This window comes from Mustela putorius, unplaced genomic scaffold (genome assembly GCF_011764305.1).
Source record: "Mustela putorius furo isolate JIRA1106 unplaced genomic scaffold, ASM1176430v1.1 tig00003869_pilon_pilon_pilon, whole genome shotgun sequence".
Classification (NCBI taxonomy): Eukaryota; Metazoa; Chordata; class Mammalia; order Carnivora; family Mustelidae; genus Mustela; species Mustela putorius.
Window position 1 is genome coordinate 18,173,041 of NW_025422021.1, and position 21,879 is coordinate 18,194,919.

Below are 21,879 nucleotides of genomic sequence, written 5' to 3' on the forward strand. Positions count from 1 at the left end.
GGTTTTATTAAAGTGCTGTATTTAAGACCATCGATCTTATGAACAAATGTTGCTAACTGGTATATTTGTCTCAGGCTAAAAGTGATTCATAGCACTTAAAAACATTGGTGGTTCTCAATTTATGCTGTTTCATGACAAGCTAACATTTCCTTTCAAAAGTGAAATATATGTATAGATGACAATATTTTATATGAGTTTAAAAAATAAAAAATTAAGAAATAGTGCAGACTCTTTTTTAAAATATTTTTTTTATTTGACACAGAAAGAGAGATCACAAGTAGGCAAAAAGGCAGGCAGAGAGAGAGGGAGCAGGCTCGCTGCTGAGCAGAGAGCCCGATGCCAGGCTCAGTCCCAGGTCCCCAGATCCCCCTCTGAGCTGAAGGCAGAGGCTTTACCTAGTGAGCCACCCAGGTGCCTCTAGTGCAGACTCTTTGAATAGCAGAGTCCATTTGTGTTGTGTCGATGTCAGCTGTTACTGGTGAATTGAAAACAGAAGTTGGAAGAGGTCTAGGAGACCACTCTCTCCCAAACCACCTCAGCACCTTTCCGTATCCCCCTTTCCTCCTCTTGTGGGCTGGTCATAATGCTGTGGAGATTAACAAGGAGTTAAAAAAAAACATTATATTCCATTGGTCCAGACTTAACTCTATTCTAAATTAAAAGCTTATGAAATACCACTGTTAGTAAAACAGGACAATTTTGTCAAAGTTTCCTTCTTCCCTTATGTATGTGATGAAGTTATACAGAATAATAATGTATCCTAACCAATGCTGCCCATGGAATCTTTAGGAAAGGAAGGGAATCTAACCTTTATCAAACACCAGACTGCATTTGACCCATCACTGCAATCTTGGGGTTAAGGTGATCTGCCTGCTGTTTTTGTGGATAAGAACAATGAAGCTCAGAGAGTCATTTGCCTGATGTTGCCAAGTTTGCAAAAAGGTGGCTCTGGTGTCCTCAGGCTTTAAGCTCTTTCTAATACTTAATGGAGATATTTAAATAAAATAAAGCACAAAACCACTCAGCTTAAAGTTAATTCTTCAGTGCTCAAGTCAGTGTCTATGTAATGGACAATAGGAGAATTAACATACCCCTGGTAAGGGTATAATGAGAAATAAAATATAAAATAAATAATAAATTAAAAATGAGAAATAAATAAAATAAAATAATGAGAAATAAATAAAATAAAATATTATTTCCATGCCTAACATTACAGAGATTGAAGGAAGGAATGCTAATTTGTAGTTAATATGCCAGGGTCTGCACAGTGGCTTTGTCACTTATTGGTGCTAAGAATATGGGCAAACTGTTTAACCTCTCAGAAGCTCCATATTCTGTAAAACCAGATCACAGAATAGTCAGGAGGATTAAGTAAAACAATGTAATAGAGAATCTACAATTTTTCTGCATATTTCAGTTTGAAATGTAAATGAATGTCTGACATATTCATCAGCAATGAATAAAATGAATAGAGGATCTATAATATATATATTAGAGAATCTGTAATTGAGAATCTATAATATATATTAGCTCAATCAATTCTTGTTGACTTTGTGTCAATAGTATTGAGTAACCTCTAAGTCTTTTTTTTTTTTTTAAACCTTAATTTACTGAAGACTTCCACTGCTCTCTACAGGCTGTCTGCATTTCACCAAATCCAAATGATAGAAACAATGTAAATTCAGATTTAATGGGAGTTTCGCTTGAATAAAAATCAAATGAATTCCTCAAACACGGTTTCTTTTCAAAGGATATCAACATATGTTTTACTCAAACATAGTCGTTATTAGCACTTTGAGCCGCAACTAGAATGCGGCTCAATACATTTAGAAAGGAGAAAATCTGAAGTCTGGAATTACTGATGAATAAGTCAAACATTCATTTACATTTCAAACTAAAACATGCAGAAAAATTCTCTTTAATGTGGGTGTCTTATGTTCGAAGCTGTGGTATTAACGTATAGACTCTGCTGAGTTTTAGTGGCAACACTAAATGTATTCATCATCTTAGAAATGTCACCTTTGGGGGATACAGCTAAAAGGATTGGTAAAATAAATTTAAGAGATGATATTTATTCAATCTAGTTTCACGCTGTCTTTTCTTAAAGAGTGTTTGCTGAGGCATCAGACTGACAACTACATCTCTGTCAACATCTGCTCTCATTTCCAAATGGATTGTATTCAGAAGCAGAAGTTGGGATTAGATGGTATTCTTAAACCTTGGATCAGGCTATAAAATCAGTATTCTGTCTGCTACAATAAAGCCTTCCTGAAAATACCTCAAAACATTGTTGGCCTAAGCCAAGGACTTAACATTCCTTTTTCAGTTTTCCAAAACTTGCCAATAATTGCTAAGTTTATCAAATGTTGAAGCAAATGGACAATTTTTTGTAAATGGATTGGATCAGGAAGCTCCACTAACGAGTGGTCACTAATGAATGTTAAGGGATAAGGAATTTCTCAAAGACATTAAACCTCATATAATTGTGGGAGGAGCCATGGAAGTGAAGTTCAGAAACAACAGTGATATCATTAGAGAAGCAATCAATCTGAGAAACCACACACTTCTTGCTGCCAGGTTAGACTGTCAAGGGAAAGCTTGCCTGTGAGTTTTTAGGCAAGTGTTGCCTCTGATGAGTGGCCACCTCTGGATTTCCACAGTGAAGTGTCTAGTTGTGGCATGGCCCTAGCCATTGCTGGGTAACAGGGTCAACAGCTAGGAAGATACTAGACATAGAGTGGAGGAGAGTTGGGATGGACTACAACCTGCCATGTACCTCTGCACCTGTCTATCACAGCATCTGGTGATGGTGACCCTCACAGTAATGCCTAGTGGACTACTCTACTTTCACCTTCCAGATCTCATGCAAGCTCCCCTTCTGATCAACCACATTTGGCAATCATACAGGGAAGGGGAGTTTGGAAGCATAGTTTCCAGCCTGACCAGATACACTGTTTAAACCATCCCGTGTTCCAAAGTGCATGCTATGGATGGCCATTCCATTGCTGGCCATGGTGAAGGCTGTTTAGTCTCCTGAAGCTATTTGACTTTACTCTTCTCAGAAAAGTGTAACAGAAACACTTGGAATCATTGCTGTTCTTACTACTTGGATGCTTTCTTCATTAAAACTCTCTAGGGGCATTGTTTTTTCCTCTATGGGAAAGTCAAAGTACTATGACCTAAAAGATTTTGAAGGTGAACTCCTCATGTCCTTTCTAATCTTATCTCCAGCCTTCCCTCTGTCCCCTCTTTAGCTCCAGCTACCTTGTCTGGCTCCCTCAGGTTTCCTTGAAAATATCTGACATGCTTAGCGTGCATGGGTGGCTCAGTTGTGTTGGGCCTCTGCTTTTGGCTCAGATCGTGACCCCAGGGTCCTGGGATCCCACTCAGTGGGGAGCCTGCCTCTCTCTTTCCCACTCCCCCTGATTGTGCACTCTGTCAAATGAATGGATGAAATCTTAAAATACACACACACACAAACACACACACACACACATATAATTTATTTATTTATTTATGTGTGTGTGTGTGTGTGTGTTCCTGCCTTAATGCCTGTACTTTGCTGTTCCCAAAATGCTTTTTTCTAAATTAATCCATGTGACTCATCCCATCACCTCTTTCTAGTCTATTTTTAAATGTCAACTCCTCAGAAAAGCTTTTCATGACTATTTTATTGATAACTATACCCCTGACTCCCTGTTTATCTTTCCTAATTTAATTTTTTACATTTTTCTCATTTATTGTTATCATATATATATATATATACATATATATATATATATATGTATATATATATATATTTGTGTGCTCTCTTTTCTCCCTCATTAGAATGTAAGCTTCATGAGGGCAGAAAGTGTCTGTTTCATTTACTACTATGCGGGGCACATGATGAATATATAAGCCAGTAGCAACCCCACAACTATTTGTTGAATCTGTTTAATGAAATAACCAGAGTTACAAAATTGTTTGACCTATTCATAAGGACCATGCAGGGATTTTGTGTTATGAATACAAAGAGTAAATTTAGATGCCAAATTTCAAAATTAATAATACTAGAAAAATCTGAATTCCAGGTAGTTTTCATTTTGACTTTCATGTCACTGAGATGATACTTTCAACATAAAGGACTATTTGTTGCATTTACTGGGCTATTTAATTTTCCCTTTGCAGGGTTTTGAAATAGCGACTCATAAATGAAAATTTTCTCAGTCATGATAAGAAATTTGCTGTTTTTTCAAAGCCCTGAATTAGTCACTTTTCCACCTGATCCCCCTGAAATTTTGAAAGTTTGAACTTTGAAACTTAGGCAAAGAACAGTTCAAAACCAGGGGCTGGGGCACCTGGGTGGCTCAGTGTTAAGCATCTGCCTTCCGCCTCTGGCCCTGATCTCAGGGGCCTGGGATTGCCCTGCATAAAGCTCCCTGCTCAATGGGAAGCTTGTTTCTACCACTCGCCCTGCTTGTGTTCCCTCTCTCACTGTGTCTCTTTCAAATAAATAAATACAATCTTAAAACAAAACAAAACAAAACAAAACAAAACAAAACAAAACAGCTGTCTAGTTTTACCTGTTGATTTCTTATGTTTGACTGTGTAGCCACTAATCTTTAAGGACCTCATGCTCAAAAAGTGCTTTTGACAGAAAGTTATATATAGCTAAATCCTAAAACATCTTTACCTATTACCCCACTGTCCTCCTTTCTTCTGCTTTTCATTTTTTTTCCCCACTTTCAGTCTAATTTTTATCTTCCTCATTCTCTCCTGCCGTGTTTAATTGTTTTCATTCTTCTAGGTCAGGAAAATATGCATAAATAATGTTGAGTGTTCATAAACATGTGGATGTAGTTAATAAACATAGGGACTTAATAAATATGCAAATTAGGATTAATAGGCAACCCAAACTCAGTCTGTTGCCTTACCATTTACTGTAGGCTCACTTTGTGAAATTTTATTTCCCTAAGCCTCCACTTGTTTAAATAGTAATAAATAATATGGATTCTATCTTTATGGGGCTAAATGAGTGAAGACACATAAAACATTTAGCACAATGCCAAAGACATTAAATTCATGTTGTTATTAATATTACTATTTAAAAATGTAGATATATGTTTTGTATATAATACTTCATCTCTCTTGTCTGCTCCCTCAAGTATAAAATGGGAACATCTTTAACCTCCTTTTCAGCTATAAAACTCTGAGTCTACACTATAAAGCTTAAGAGTAAATTTATGTGTTTGCATGTGTAAAAGTATGATACAACCTCTATTGAATTATCCCTTAAATTGATTAAACAATGAAGGTAATAGAATATATAACATCCTCATACCAGTTTATTACAGTCCTTATACATGACTGGTAGCAGTTACTTCTTCTGAAAACAAACTGTATTAATGTAAGGCAGTACATTTTTCCAAATTATGAATTAATAAGATTTTCAGTTTAATAAGTAGTTGAAAAAATGTCTTCTGAAGGAAATATTAACCTTACAAATACATTCTCTCCCCCAAATTCTAAGTCAATTGTTTGGAACTCCAAAACCTTTTATAGAGATTTAAGGTTAGAAATGGAGGCCACATCTCTTTATGCGTGTATGGACAAGAATGGTTTAGAAGAGTCTGAAAGTTATAGCTGGACACTGTCACAGAATTTATGGGCTATGCCACAAGACTGACAAGGTACCAGTTTTTTACCTTCATTTCATCTCAAAATTTCAGTATTTTCTGCTGCTCCCCTTAGGACTCAGTGACTCTAAGTGTTCATTAAACTACCCTAGCACTGGCACAATGCATCGATTTTTGTAGTAGTAGAAGATTAGGAAAAAAAAACCTACAAAAGGAGAACTCGTCACATGCATGAGGCACAGCGATACTGTGGAATACTATGCAGCACTCAAAAGGAGTGTGGCCGCTCTTTGTGTACTTATGTGAAACCATCACTAAAATACTTACTGTGGAAATGGAACAAGGCCTAGAAAGGTCTGAATAATAAGCTATGATTTTTGTTCAGGAAAATAATGTTTCTATGTATATGTCTGTGGCGTTCCACAGAATAATACCTATAGGGAAGAGAATTTTCTTGGAACAGGAAATGAAGAGAGAGACTTTTCTTGCTGTTTCTTATCAGAATGAATTTATAAGCACATAGTTTGACTTCGTATTCTCCATCTCCTTAGATATATTTATACCATCAACACCCTTAATATACTAATCAATCATTGGCCAGAAGGATTTTGTTTAAAATGCTCAACTGCAACAGAAGGAAGAAGAAAACAGACATACCATGAGGAAATAGAGGCAATTGAGAGGGGAAGAGGGTTCAAAAGGATGTGTGAGAAAGAAATTATTTATGGTGGAAATAAGATGATACAGAAATAAGAAAAGAGGAAAAAGGTAACACTGGATTATGCAGAATTTCTTTAAGAGTGAGGAGGCCTTGGAGGAACATGCTTGGTTCAGACAGTTTTCTGCCAGCAGGTGGCATCATGAACCCAAAACAGTTTGGATGCCAGGTTAGTATGGGTAGGGATGGGTTAGTGATTGGTAGAGGGAAGGTAGAAATGAAACGACTTTTGGATTTGTCAGAAAAATAAAACACAGTGAATTATAAGTTAAAACAGAGTTGACATAAGTCATGAAGTCAGCAGTAATTTCTGAGTTGCACTAGAATTTGAGTTGAATTACTGAGGAAGCTGAATCCTCCAGAAATAGAAAAAATAGTGAGCTTCTCTCTGATAAGGTGTCAGAATAATGGAATCAAAACTGGCAGAGCAGTAAATGCACATAATTCCATGGATAAAATCTTCTGTAATAGACATAAGGTTCGTGCCTATCTCAGTAAATCATGTTGCGCATTGATGTCTAATAGTATATATATTAATTTAAAATGTGAATGTCTAAAATAAATCAGTTTCACATGACATAAATGTATCCATTTATTGTATCTATTTATTTTCTATTGATCCATTTACACAATTTAATAATTTTGAAGTATTTTAGATCAGGCTATAAAATAATTTTTTGATATCTATTCTATGTAGGGAAGAATCTTTTGAGTCTATTTATTCAAGAATATTTTCTAGTTACTTGTCCTGTGCCAAGTTCTATGTACTGACAACAAGATGATGAAAACATAGAGCCCCAACCCTCATGGTGTATGATTATGAGAAAGTAAAGGGTCTGATATAAACCTTACCATTATCCTGACATGTTGCTTGTTGTTGATGCAATACTGACAATTAATTAGTTTCTTTAATTCTCCATTTATTAAAAAAAATATTTAGGGAGGATCTCACATGTACTCACTACAGTTTAAGGTGCTGGACAAATAGAAGTGAATAAAACAGATAATAATCTTTGACCTTGAAGAACTTACATATCAGTTTCTTCAGATAAATAACATCAGATAAATAACATAATAATCATTTCCTTGCAATAAAGATTAAATGACAAAAATACACATATGGAGTATTGAGATCAGTTCTAGGAAACAAATAGGCTCCCAATAAAGAGAGACTCTCTTCTCTTCCCCTTTAATTTATTGAGATTAAGTATTTTTTCCTACAAAGCCTGTGGACGGAAAGGTGTCTGTTTTTTTCGATTTTTGTATTCACAATAAGAACTCAAAGTTTATCAAACTGTTAATATTTTTATTTGGAGAAGTGGTAACAAATAACACTGGAAAGTGAGGCAAGAGACAGATCTTATTTGATAAGTTTAGGAATCTAAATTCTGTTCTGCAAGCAGTGAGGAACCACTGAAGGATTTTAATCCAGATGTTCGGAGTTCAGATTTATAACTTAGAAAAATAACTATGCCAGCAGTTAAAGTCAAGAGAGAAATTAAGGGAGCCAAGGAGGTGGAGCTTGGGGGTGGAGTGGATGAGAGAGGAAGGAAAAGGTTCATGTTTGGAATAATTTTTGTACTCAAGAGTTCTGGAAGTAGATCATTTAGCTCAGGGAGGTCTTGTATAGTTAGAGGAGATGTGGGCTAAGAGCAGACCCCAGGGGAATACAATGTCAGTACAATTCAGTTATGTAAACGATTATTGAGCACCTGCTATGTGCCAGGTGCTATTCTAAGTCCTTGAGAAATAGTGATGAATGGGTGCTTGAAGTTTACATTGTAGTGGAGGGAGATAATAAACAAACAAAATCCAGAAGGCAGTATCAGTCAGTGACAAGGGTTATGCAGAGAGTTAAAAGAGGTTGATGTGTGAGAGAGTAACAGGAGGGCTAATGTGGATCAGTGATCACAGAAGCCTCTCTGGAAGGCTGTCTAAGGTCCATATGGCAGGAAGAAGCCAGGCCTAGAAAGTCAAGAGAAAGCCTGCTTTGGGCAAAAGGATATATTGATAGTTAAAACAGAGAAAAGAGAGCTGTCCGGAAGAATTAAAAAAGAGCCCTCAGAGTGATAGCTGGTGAAGGAGTTTAGTATTGCTGTCCAAGATGAGAGAGGAGAGCCTTCAAAGGAAGAGTGATCGACACTGAATCAGAAAAATCAAGTTTAAGAAAAGCCCATAAACCATTGGTTAGGTTTATTAATGGTGACTTTAGCAAGGGTTACAAAAAGGAAGGGTGACATTCATTATCATCTGCAAGGTAGCTATGTTATTTTACATTTTATGTGGCTGTTCACTTGAGTCTTTGCTATAACAGTAATACTACTATAATCATTTTACAGATGAAAAGACCTAGAATCAAAGATGTTAAATATATTACCCAAGGTCAGACAACTAATAAGTTGGTATATGAACTCAGTTCTAACTACAAAATTCAGTGTTGCCAACATTATGGGTGTGAAAGAAGTGAGATTGCAGAATGTGGTTGGGGGGTGGATAGAACAGGGAGAAAGTGAATATTTTGTGTACATAATTCTTTCATGACATTTGACCCTGAAAGAAAAGTTATGGAGTGGGGGGTGCAATGACCTCTTTGACTTGCTGAATTGTGTGTTTCATTAACAATATTTATTTTATATTGTTTAGTAATCTATAAAATCCCTGAAGAACAAGTGAAAGTTCTTATTTTTATTTTATCCTATACCAGGGTTTGATAAACTATATAGTCTGTGGACCAAATTTGGCCCACTTTCTGTTTTCCTAAGTATAATTTTATTGTAATAGGACCACACTCACTCACCTGAATGTGCGGCTCACATTTACATATTATCTCTGGTGGCCTTTGAACTATATTGACTGAGTTGAACAGTTGCAAGAGACCATGTGATTCATACAGCCTCAAATATTCCCTAGCTGGCCCTTTACAGGAAAAAGTTTGTCTATCCTTATAGGGAAAAAAGAGTTGTTGAAAGTTGTTAGCAAATGAAATGGATTCTGTGGAACATAATAATGGTATATGTAGAAACAAGATTTTAACATGGCTGTTCATACTGGGTGGATGTGTAATCAATTATTTTGTTGTTGCAGGAAAGAAGTGATAGGAGACTTCCCAGGTGGGGCAAGTGGGAAAGGATAGATGTGGACTTGGGTGGTTGATGGAATGGAGTTGTGAGACAACATCAGGGGTGATCCAGCATCAGAACCAGGTGAATGAGTGCAGAAATGGGAAAGCTGAAAGGCAAAGATTAGAGGGGAAGAGGGAGAAATTTATTTTAGGAGTGTGCAATGCATTGGGACTCCGGTTGAGCATTGGACTGTGGGTTTTGGCTCAGGTCATGATCTCAAGGTCATGAAATTGAGCCCTGTCTCAAGCCCTATGTGGCACTTCTCTGCTCAGTGCAGAGTCTGCTTACAACTCTCTCCCCACGTTCCCCTCCCCACTGCTATATCTATCTCTCTCTCAAATAAATAAATAAATAAATATTTAAAAAAAAAAAAGACATGTGTAATGCATTGAATGTAGCACAGTACAAAGAACAGACCTGAGATCTGCGGAACCTGGGATGGAGTCCCAGCTCCCAACAGTACACAAGTGACATTGAGAAAAGGACCTTTCTCAGCCTGTTTCCTTATCTGCAAAATAAGAAAAATGATGGTTTTTGGTGAGGTCAAAATGAGATGTCTTGTGCTTAACATTGTGTTTGGGACATATTTGATAATTTTAGCAATAATAAGTTATTATTATTATTGTCTATAAAGTTATTATATTTTAAAATACTATGGAAATTAGGCCATCATAACAAGTTTTGCATGACTTTAAAGTAGATTTCATTTTTATTTGTGTCAAAAGTGAACCCTTTGCTTGACTTTGGCCTATTTCTCCTTATTATTCAGTCATCTTTTTTAATGCTTTCTTAATAGACAATTTGTCATGTCCATGCCCAAGTAGGAAACTTTCTAGCATAACATCAATTTCCTTGGCATTGAAGAATAAATTTAAATGATTCATTAGCATTACAAAATTATTTGTTGAAATTGGTATGATTTTAATGGAATTAGAGGATACGATCAGATTATTCTCCTCTGAAAACTTAGTACTTTGACTTCGCATTTATTTTTATTTTTAACAAATGTTTCAACCTCAGCATTTGTCTTTCTACAGCAATTCCAGGGCATAATGAGATTGACATGGCCACCTACCTAGTCACCCAGGAATACTTCCAGTTGATTTTTTTCCCTGTCTTTGCCCTTCTAATCCCTACTGATCATTATATGCTTTTTATATACTACCCATGATTCAAATACCAAAACCAAAATTAAGTAGAACAAAAAAAACATTTTTATAGTAATTGTCAATGAGTAGACTTTATACATACATGAGTGGTCATGATGTACAGATTAAAGATCTGTAAGCTATTATACCCACAACATACACTACCTTATAATCTGTCTTAGCTATTGAACTTTTAGGAAGTAAAAAAGAAACTTTCTCCTTTCTACATGATATAGAAACTAATTGAGACTCAGATGCAGGGTTCAAATAGCTAGATCAATTTTTTTTTAATATATATTTTTTATTTTTTATAAACATATATTTTTATCCCCAGGGGTACAGGTCTGTGAATCACCAGGTTTACACACTTCACAGCACTCACCAAAGCACATACCCTCCCCAATGTCCATAATACCACCCCCTTCTCCCAAACCCCCTCCCCCCAGCAACCCTCAGTTTGTTTTGTGAGATTAAGAGTCACTTATGGTTTGTCTTCCTCCCAATCCCATCTTCTTTCATTTATTCTTCTCGTACCAGTGAAAACTAGGTTTGGTGAGTTTGGCTTAGCTGGAAAGTAAGTAGACCTTATAATACTTTCTGTTAAATTGCACCTAAGCATTGCTTTTTAAGAGAGGGGTGAGACCCAAGAGTGCCAAGCTAGCAAAAGTTCTCCGCATGGAAACATTAAGTATAGGGAGTAAATGTTTACTCATAACATTAGTTTGTTCTTAAAACTCTTTCTTACAGTTAAACACATGTGAGTAGAAGAACATTAACTGTCCAAGATTATTCTCAAGCAAAGCAATATAGTGTTTATCCCTATCCATTTTGATATTAAATTTCCTTAAAAAATCTTTTTTGTTAATCTTCTTTTATTGTGTCTCCTTTGACATGTATCCTCTTATTGTTCATGTATTTTCAGTTGTTCTGCATTCTGATTTTTCCCACACCACTGACATTGGTATTTATTTGATTGCTAATCTTTTATCTCTCATGCAAACATGATTTAACTTCAACATGATTTCACCTTGATGGGTACTATGGTGGCTCACTGGGCATTTGGTCTTGCTATACGTGTACATTGCTGCCCTTCATGCATTTTGGTTTATCCTTTTAAGCAGTTTGCAGTAGTTTAAGCTTACTTGCAAGCTCTTTGCTTCCAATCTTTTTTAATGTACACACTGGGTTTATAGTTAATGATTCATTTACCTAATACACACCAAAAAGGTTCATTATATAGGTCAAAGCTAGCTCTTTAAAAATTTTTAGGAAATAATCTTAGAAAAATCAATCCTTAAAAAAACATGCTTCAACTCAGTATTACATTCAGCAGGATAATACAATTAATGTTAATTGAGTTTATGTCACTAGTTTACCTTGTTTCTCATGAGGGACCAAAATAAAGTACATGGTACCATTTTCTCTATGACATCCTGTTGTGAATTTACTCAGAGCCATGTGTCTTAGCTCTGGTTAAAATCTTGGCTGTTCTGCTGGCCTTAAAGACATTGAAAAAGTGCTTCAGTTTCTTAAGTGGCAGTTTACTTCTTTGCAAAACAAACCCCATAAGATTGCTAGAGAGTAAAATGAGATAATATAGTTAGTATATATATGGTACTTAGCATACTGCTTAATTATTTAAAACATATTCAACATAGATTAGTCTCAACTTCAACATTTACTCCTCCACTTTTCATGCCCCTGGAAGACAGTACTCTGTTGGTGATGCTTGTTTAGTAAACAGTAGAATAATAATAGTAGAAAAACAGTTAAAGATTCCAGAACTCCCTTATATGATAACTCACTGGGCCTGTATGTATAGGATCTGAGATAGTGAGTGTTCAGTAGGCTCTAAATACAAACTCCAACTCCAAAAACAGAGCGTTGAGAACAGGGAGAGAGAAAAAGAAAATAATTGTTGGAGGGCATGGGTTCATAGAGAAAACTTCTTATAGAATAGTTCATCCTGTGTCCATACTTTCCTCAAGTCAGGAAGTTACTTCATGTTTCTCTACTGTGCATTGACTTTTATTTATTTATTTGAGAGAGAAAGAGAGCACAAGTTGGGGAGGTTGGGCAGAGGTAGAAGCGGGCTCCCCACTGAGCAGGGAGCCTGATGACAAGGGGGCTTGATCCCAGGACACCAAAATCATGACCTGAGCCAAAGGCACATGCTCAGCCGAATGAGCCACACTGATGCCCCTGTGCATGGCTTTAGTTAAAGCTCTTTGAGGAATGAAAAACAGAACCACACCTCAATATCTCAAGTAGAAATGGAAGTGGGACAGTAGCAGATATTTTAAGGATATGAGAGCCAATCTCATTGCTATCCAAGATCACAAAATGAAGCACAGTCATATCCCATGGACAGGAAATGAGGAATTGTTAAATCCGGGACTGAGTTACTCTCTCTTTCAGAGGTCACTTGGCCTCCTGTCCTCTCATCTTTCTCTTCTCCCTTCTAATCCACCCTCTGCACCCTGGCTTTCTTTTCTCTCTTCCTCTCTCTCTGCCTGTCCCTTTTGATTCTCTCCCTCACTCCCCACACCTCCTACCAACATTTTTCACTTGTACTTGGTCCCAAATGCAGTCTTTAAATCAATATATCCTTTCAACTCATCACTCAAAGATAATTGGCTCAGTCTTTCACTATTTTAATTACACTTCCCAGAGAGGAGCTGTTTTGGCTCAGATCATTTGTGTTAATCAGTGGATTGGCCTTCATAGATAAGAAGGTGAGCACTTGGGTTGTGGTCATGTGATGCCTATAGTAAGACTCCCCTCCAGAGGCCATATGAGCGGGTTCGTTAGGAAAGTAGCAGTTATTTTCCTAGCACTTCTCACAGGATCTGGAAAGTAGTGTGTGCTCAATAAATGTCTGATGAATAAATAAATGATAACACTGAGTTCATTGCTTATCTTGCTAAGATTCTCAGCTTTACTAATAATTGACAGCCAGTATGTGTCAAGTCTTTATCATTAGCTAAGCATTGTTTGATGTACAGTCCATGTGTTCAGTCTGTAGTCTTCCCAACAATTCTATGGGAAAATCAGGCCTGTAAAGGTTAAATAACTTGTTCAAGGGTACACAGCTAGTAAAGGGCAAAGCCAAGCCTATGCCAAGCCTATGCCTAGGTACTTTGGCTCTAGCCCTCTTGAACTCATTCAAGACCAGCTCCAACTCTGCACTTTATTTCCTACAATATAAAACAGGTGTATTTTAACTTATACCACTATTGATATTTTAGCACTTTTCAGTAGTATTTAAAAAAATAATAAGAGAATGGAGTTGTATAACTAAATTAATAGATACCAAGAAGGTCAGAGTTGACTGGTATACAATGCAAATGGATGGCTAAAAAAGTTTAACATTTTGTTCCTAAAAATGTTTTATTTTTTTTTCTTTTCCTCTCCCTGGTTCTACATTTCTATATTCTTTTTTTTTTTTTCCCTTATCAATCTTCTTCCTTCTAATAGCCATTTTATTTGTATCCACTTTATGGCTAAGTGTGACTGCTCCTCTTGTAGTAGAAACCATTCTGTTCTATAGCCCAGAACCACAAATTTTCAGTGCTTTCTCAAAGGAGAATATGTGAGTAGAAAGGAAAACATAGTAGACAATAAGAGGAAAGCCTTTTGTGCAACAAAGAGTAAGTCTTAATGACAGTTTAATCTCAAAAACTCAAAACATTATGTAAAATACAAAGACAATGAAAAGTACAAGATAGTTCAAATTGACATTAGACTTACTTTTCTCAGAAAAGCTAAAACAGATGTTCTTTTTTTTAACTAAACTACTACATTTTAAAAAATGGTAATACTGACTGATGTAGAGGACACATAAGTAGGAGAACAGTGAACTTCAAGCAAAGAATATGGTAGTATGTCTTTTAAAGTCTTTAAAATATCAGTTGGTTAAGCATCTGCCTTTGGCTCATGTCATGATCCTAGGTCTCAGGTCATTATCCCAGGGTCATAGGATCCAGCCTCATGGGATCAAGCCCCATGTCTGTGTCTTAGCCAAATGGCCCCCCATCCCACCCCCAGATCAGCAGGGAGCCTGCTTCTCCCTCTTCCTCTGCACCTCCCCCCACTTGTGCGTGCTCTTTCTCTTTCTCAAAGAGGTGAATAAAATCTTTTAAAAAATTCATTAATTTCTCTTTCAAAAATTATATGCTAAGAAAATTATTTCAAGGGTGGCATAAATTTGTGTACAATGCTACTCATTCATCCCTGTTATACAAATCGAGCCTGGTGATAATTTAAATGTTCAAAAATGAGAAAACGTTAAGCTAGAGATCATATGTATAAAATATGCTACTATTAAAATGATTTTTACAAAAAATCAGTATGATTGTTAAATGGCATTGAAGTAATGTTTACAAAAGTGATCCTAAAGCTATATGTAAATGCAGATGTTTACACATTCACAAACAAGGAGACTCGGACACCAAAATATTTGTAGCATTCATCTCAGCCTGGTAGAATTATACATAATTTTTGAAAATATATTTGGGTACTCCAAGTTTTCTCCAATAAGCACAATGATATGAAAGCAATATTCTTCTGTTAGGTTTGTGTTTAAAGGAATCTCCTTAATACCTGACTTCTCATTACAGACAAGCCTAGAGCATCCAGTTTGCCAATCCATCTTGGGAACAGGCTTGCTCGTGTTACTTGAGGCCCTAAATCTTATAGCTGTAAGTTAAAAGAAACCTGAGGTTGCCCACCTTACATGTAGGATAAGTGTTTAAAACAGCGGCATATACAACCATTCAGATAAACCCTTTCCCAAGACGAAATTCTTTGAGTAAGCATCTGTTTAGGGTAAACCTCAGCTTTCTTCTTCCTAAGTAGGAAAAAAAAAATCTGTTCTTTCCTACTATGTTTTTAAAGAAATTATCTCACTGCTAATCAAATACTTTTAACATTGTTAAAAACAAAATGGATAATACGAGTTTTAAACAATTACAAAATACTGATAATCAGAATTGATATATTTGACATATTTGTCATATTATATTGTGATGACACTGATTCTGATAATGTTTAATTCCAGCTACAAAATGAAGGATTAATTTGTGGGTATAAAATGATTCATTTCTTCCCTTTTAGATTTTGGTTTTGTGTTAGGAGGTTTTTATTTATGTTTGTTTCTCAGTGTGCTTTCTGTTTCATTTTATTTCTGAGTCATAAGTTAACACAATTCACACTCCCCCTTTTTTCCCTGTCATTTGCCAACGCCTTTAGTTCATGTTGGTAGGACACAGCTTCTAAAAGTGTTGCTGCTCCTTATAAAGACATACTGGATTTAGAATGATGCTTTTTTGTGACTACAATATTCAAAGGGCTTTTGGTTTCATATTGACTGAACTATATAATCTGTAATTTTCTTTATTATATATAATTTCTTGAACATTGAGAGCTGTCAGATTAAACTTGCACTTGTCAGTTACTAGATAATAGGACCAGAGAAAACAGTAGCTAGTGTCCACCTAGAATTTATTTAGAAATTTTCCCTTTGTATGAGAGGAATTATTTGTTCTGCATGTTATTTCTAGCTTGTACTCATTTCTTACTTGTTTTTATATCTAAAATACTTATGTAATAAATGTATATTGAATAAATTAATGAATTTTTGTCAAATTTTGTGAGTATTATTGATTCAGAAATTCCCAGTTTAAGATATGGGAAATACTGATTTGACATGTGTCTTTATTTTTATTATTAGCAAGACATGTTATTTATCTCCGTTCAGGGACTGTTTTCCTTTGATACTGGAGAATAGACATTCTCTATTTTTGACTGTTAACAAGTTACCATTTAATTTAAGAAAAGATAGATATTTTTCTTTGTTTTAGGAAGAATTCTGATATGGTAGGAAAATTTGTCAAATACAATTGTATATAAATGTATGTAAAAGGCCACTTTAATGATTGAGGTGAACTGATCCATTTGAGGTAAAACTTGATGACATCTGGTTACCAGGAAAAAGATGCAAAGCTTCAGAGAGGTGATTAGGCTAGCCACGTATAGTGTCCCATTTGTCCTGTGAATGGAAAGAGTGGAGACTGGTGCTCTGCTTTTCTTCTCTGAGCTGTTTATGTGTCTCTCTCCTCTACTGTATAAGCTTCTCAAAGGCAAGGACAGTATATTTCACATTGACACACACACAATGAATATTTAATGCAATGGATTTGTTGAATTAGAGAAAGAAATGGGAGGCAAAATGCTGGAGATGTCAACGTTAAGGTCATATTTAGTTTAATTATAGCCCTAATTGGCCTCCACTATTGATTCTATGCAATTGAAATAGAGCTTTGAGGATCTTAAGGCTGAAATAGGTTGTTGTGTCTCCAGCTGTATCTGAGCTGGCTGCTCTGGTACTCACTTGACTTTAACAATATTCAAGACCAATGGAAAGTGGAGAAAAAGGAAGTTAGATGTAATAAATACTTGAAGAGGAGAAACTATACTATATTGACTAAATTGGGATAAAGGTTTAAAAAAAAAAAAAGATTTCATTTTTATGAAGCCAAAGAGGCAATATATTGATGTCACTGGAGAAGTTGTAAATAAGACGATGATGAGGCCATAAAATGAAGGCAGTGGGAAGGACATAGTATGGTGAAAAAGAACAGTCTGGGTTCAAGTTTAGACTCTCTGGTTATTGGCTATGAACTTCACAAATGGAGGAAATCCTAATATCTTACTTATAGAGTTATTTGTCATGGTGTTTGAATATGATAATATATGGGTTTTTTTAAGGGATTGTTTTTACTCTGGGACCTGAAATCCATTTACTAACTCAAATAAAATAGGGATAAGTTTTAAAAATTAAAAGGAAATTAGTGACCAATCAAAAGAAGTATAGCCTAGCTCATAAGAAGTTGAAAGTCATTGTGACCCTATTCTCTTTATCTCCCCTGTTTTCCTTGGGGTCTCATGGTCTACTATCAAACTCATTTTTCTGAATTCCTTTGCTATTCTTTATGATGTCTTTGGCTAAGAGTAACAGAAAACTTGATTGTAAGGGACTTATACAACAAGGGATTCATTATCTTATGTTATAAGAAGTTTGAAGATAGAATAGACTCAGAGTTGACAATTCAGCAGCTCAACTATATCATTGTAGACTCAGGTTCTTTCTCTTTATATGTTCCTACTTCTACCTATAGGCTTGTCCTCTTCAACTGTCCACTTACAGGGTCTTCAGATAACTTAACCTCAAGCATCAGTGGTCCTCAGGAAGAAAAGGGGCTGTTTTTCTTGCATATTTGCTTTTAAAAGCCAAGACTACTCATTGGGTATATTCCAGCAATGATTTTCTTCATAAAATACATAATTTTAAAGCTATTCATGAAATACTCAAATAAAAACATTCTGAAGATACTAAGGTACGAAATCAGATGAGAGGTTAAAAAGAAATCTAAGTTTCACTTCTAGAGACATTATGGATAGACCAGAAATTATACATAGTCATGTGTAAACTGTTTAAATTTGTAGAAATTACAATCATTTAAAATACCTACTGTATTAAACCTTTTATAATAGTTGTTAGATTGAACATATCTGGAAATTTCTCAAGGCAATTGGAAATACACACATAGAAAAAATGACTTAAAGCTAAAGGACCACATAGTTCTCCCTTAATATAAGGAAAAGAATTGAGGAAAACTTCATCAAGAAATGATATTTTACCTCACCTTGGGAAAATTTGGTCTAGAGTTCGACTAAATCAAGGGATTTGAATGTCATCACCATATTGATAATACACAAGACTTAAGAGGTTAAAAGTGACAATAAAATAATTCATGAGATGAAAAATAATAAAACAGGTTATTTTCTTGTAATAATACTTATTATTATAGCAGTATCATATGATATTTATGGTTTCAAAGTCAATGAATTTATATGTCTGGTCTAAATTGATTCTCTCCGAAGCACATCCCACAGGTGTTAGTATCATTGTTTTGTAGTTTGTGAGACTACTACTTAAAACATTTAGACATGTTGCCCCAAATGAAGCAGCGAAAAAGTAGAGAAACTGAAATTCTGGAGCTTGTCTTTGGACCGAAACCTCACATTTAGTCATTTATAATGAACTGAAAGTAGTAGAGTCTTTGGATTCTAAAATATCATCATTAAATAAATAAAATAAGGATACATACGAGATCCAGTAGCACTACTCAGGAATTCTGTATTTAATTACATAATCTAAACATCTTTAGGGTTCTCTAGATTTTTTCCCATTTTGAATCAGTCAGTTCATTTAGATTTTACCCTGTATAGAGAGAAAATGCATGGGTTATTATGAGAATTCTCAGGCAAATATGTAATCAAATTGCATGAACTGAGACTTAAGATATAGCACCTCTGAATACCTGCAATTGGCAAATGAAACCAACGAAAAATTTCTTGGATTTTATTAAAAATTCAAAGTTTAAAAACCCCTTGTTAGGCAAATGATGATTAAATTTTAATTTAAAAAAACAGGAGCATCACTTTGCTTTCATATTGCACTTTTCCAAAATCCCAAAGGGTTAGAAACACAGTAGTACTCCTATGTATAATATTAATTTGTTTATAAGGACATCTGTTCCTTCTGTTTTGCCTATTTGCATCTTAAGTTTGTATATTTTCAAAATTTGACTACTCAGCTAGCGAATGCCATTTTAAATGTTTTGCTTCAATATTTTTTAACCCATTGTGTTTCTCCTTTATGCTATGTACTTACAGTTTCATAGATATATAGATACACAAATATGGATATATAATATATGTATGTATATATGTGCATATATATATATATATATATATACACACACACACATACATATACATACATACATATGCGTACATATGTTGGTAAGGCATCCGTTCCGTAAAATAAAACTACATTTGTCCATATCACTGACATACTGTAATAGCAGTATGTGGACAACAGAACTTAATTCAGTGAATATTGTTAGTTTATGAATATTCATTAAATTTGTGTTTAAGCAGCATTTCACCTTCGTAAATGGTTATACCCAGAAAGAGTTCTAATTAAAGGAATTAATTAGGACTTGGAAAGGGGAACAGAGATTTGTGGGTATTTGGAAGGGGTATTTTTCTCCTGAGAGAAATACCCCCCAGAAAATTTGCAATACAGTTTGCATGTACATCAGGTAAAATGGGAATGGAGGGCTCTGAATCTTAAGGGCACAGAAAGTAGATGTCTTGTCCAAATTAGCATAAGACATTTTGCAGATCCTAGCACACCTAGGTCTTTCCTTGTGGAATTCGTCTTTTAAAAAAGCTGGTTGCCAATGTTCAAAAGCCCCATTTGACACTAGCATGAAGTTAAACCCAGTTAAACAAGAATAATCTCACTATGGATACTATTCCATGGTCAGAGTGGTGCTTCTTCCCCTCTCAGTTACCTTTATAATATAATACCCCTGCCACCAGAAACCCAAAGGAAGCAGCTGTTCTGAATATGTACAAACAAAAGAAGTTGTTACTATAGCAACCATAGAACTCTGGAAAAGCTTTCTCTTGAACATTAGCCAATCCCTCCTGTTCACCTCTCCCTGTTTTCCTTTTGTGCACCAGTACAAACTGCCCTAGGGCAGAAACGGTGATTGGTGATTTGACCACACATGGGCAGGGATGAGGGACAAGCAGAGGGGAGGCTGCAGCTTGCACCTACACTTTGCAGGAGCTGGAAGACTTGCTCCTCCAGGCCATGATGCTTATGAAAAGGGTGCAGAAGGTGCAGAAAGGGACGCTTATGAAGGACTGGGTTGCTTTTTATTCTCCTTTAAAAAATACTACTGGCCTATCTCTACGTGATAAAGTAATAATGTCTCTTTCATCTCTTCAGTTTTCTTCCTCACCGCACACACATACCCATGAGCCAAACCTGGCAGGGTGAATGGAATCTGAATGGAATCTGATTCCACAGTTGCTATTGACATAGAAAAAAAACAAATATTTGATTTCAGAAGTAGGTGGGTGGCGCTGATTGCTCAAAATTGTTGTTGTGTTTCTCCACATGGTAGAAAATATAGGCGTGGTTTATAAAAATTGGCCCTAGCTTCAGAAATCCTGTCCCAAATAATTAAAATTCCGGTCATCTTATCTCAGTTTTAATGTCTTGCAAAGTTTTGTTTTGATTAATCTATCAACAGTGTCTTTCATTTACTGTTATAGTTCTTGTGGTAGTCTACCTTCAATTTACTAATTGTCTGTACTCCCAAATTAGTTCCTATTAATATTCCTCTTCCTGTACCTTGAATTCAGTCTTGTTCAGGTTGCTTTCTCCTCCTCCATCTTGCCCTCTAAAAATTAAGTTTATTGTTGAATGTTGGCATTAGTAGCAGACTGGTCTTCTGTTTTCTGCTCCTCTATATTATTTTCCCTCCTTTCATATCCTTTTTCTAGTCACATCAACCAAAATAAAGTCCATGTAAATACTCATGTTAGTATCATGACATTTTAATATTTTTTGAATTTCTTTTTATGGCTCTATTTGATGTTTATATGGTTATATATGCCTAACAATTTAAAAATATAACAGCTTTAAAAATTATGTTAGCTAACTAAAATATATTGGCTGGGTTCTCTTTGCCTATTTAACATAAATTTATTTTGGCTGGAGTAAACTTATACATGATGCTTCATAACATACTAAAATATCATGAATTTGAGAAAATTAAAGTTGAAACTGCATCTGCTTAGAGATTTTTATGCTTGCATTGGGTACATGCCTTTAGTTTTTGAAAGATAATTTAGGAAGATTTTTTAGGTATCTAATATCCAAGCGTAATATCCAAGCGCACATTGTTTATCCCATCAATTCTGTTCTAGCCATTGTTCTTGTGGTGGTTTGTAAAGAGGTGATTATTTATACCTGGGTGTAATTTACATGGACCAGTCTGTTTTATCCATTTTTAAAGCATTTATGTATCATTTTCAAGTTTTATCAGTTTCTAATGATACCTTAGAATTATCTTGCTGGTTTATACTAGATTTTATCAACTTTACTAATATTTAGATAATTGGAGAAGAAAATACAATATACTGTCTAGTTATAAGATGTTATAAAGCAGGCTACATGGAGGAAAATATTCCCTTGTAAAGGATTTTCTTCTCAATACTTATATAAAATATTGCTACCTTGTGCCTTGAATTTTTATAGTCATACCAACCATAAAACCAAAGCATCACTGGCTATTGTAGATGTTGATATTTTTCTTTTATAATATGTAACTTTCCAAGATAGCATG

General features: G+C 35.3%; 1 protein-coding gene and 1 long non-coding RNA gene across 3 annotated transcripts in view; one reads left to right on the forward strand and one right to left on the reverse strand.

Annotated features, from left to right (window-relative positions):
• KCNH7 (potassium voltage-gated channel subfamily H member 7) overlaps nucleotides 1-21,879 on the forward strand; it is a 486,041-nt gene that overhangs the window by 49,166 nt on the left and 414,996 nt on the right. The gene's annotated exons all lie outside the window — the stretch shown is intronic.
• Nucleotides 362-20,087, reverse strand: LOC123387986. Its single transcript, XR_006602508.1, has 5 exons — nucleotides 20,032-20,087; nucleotides 18,778-18,890; nucleotides 11,983-12,180; nucleotides 9,876-9,966; nucleotides 362-586 (listed from the first exon to the last, which is right to left on the reverse strand). It is a non-coding gene; the product is annotated as an uncharacterized LOC123387986 (long non-coding RNA).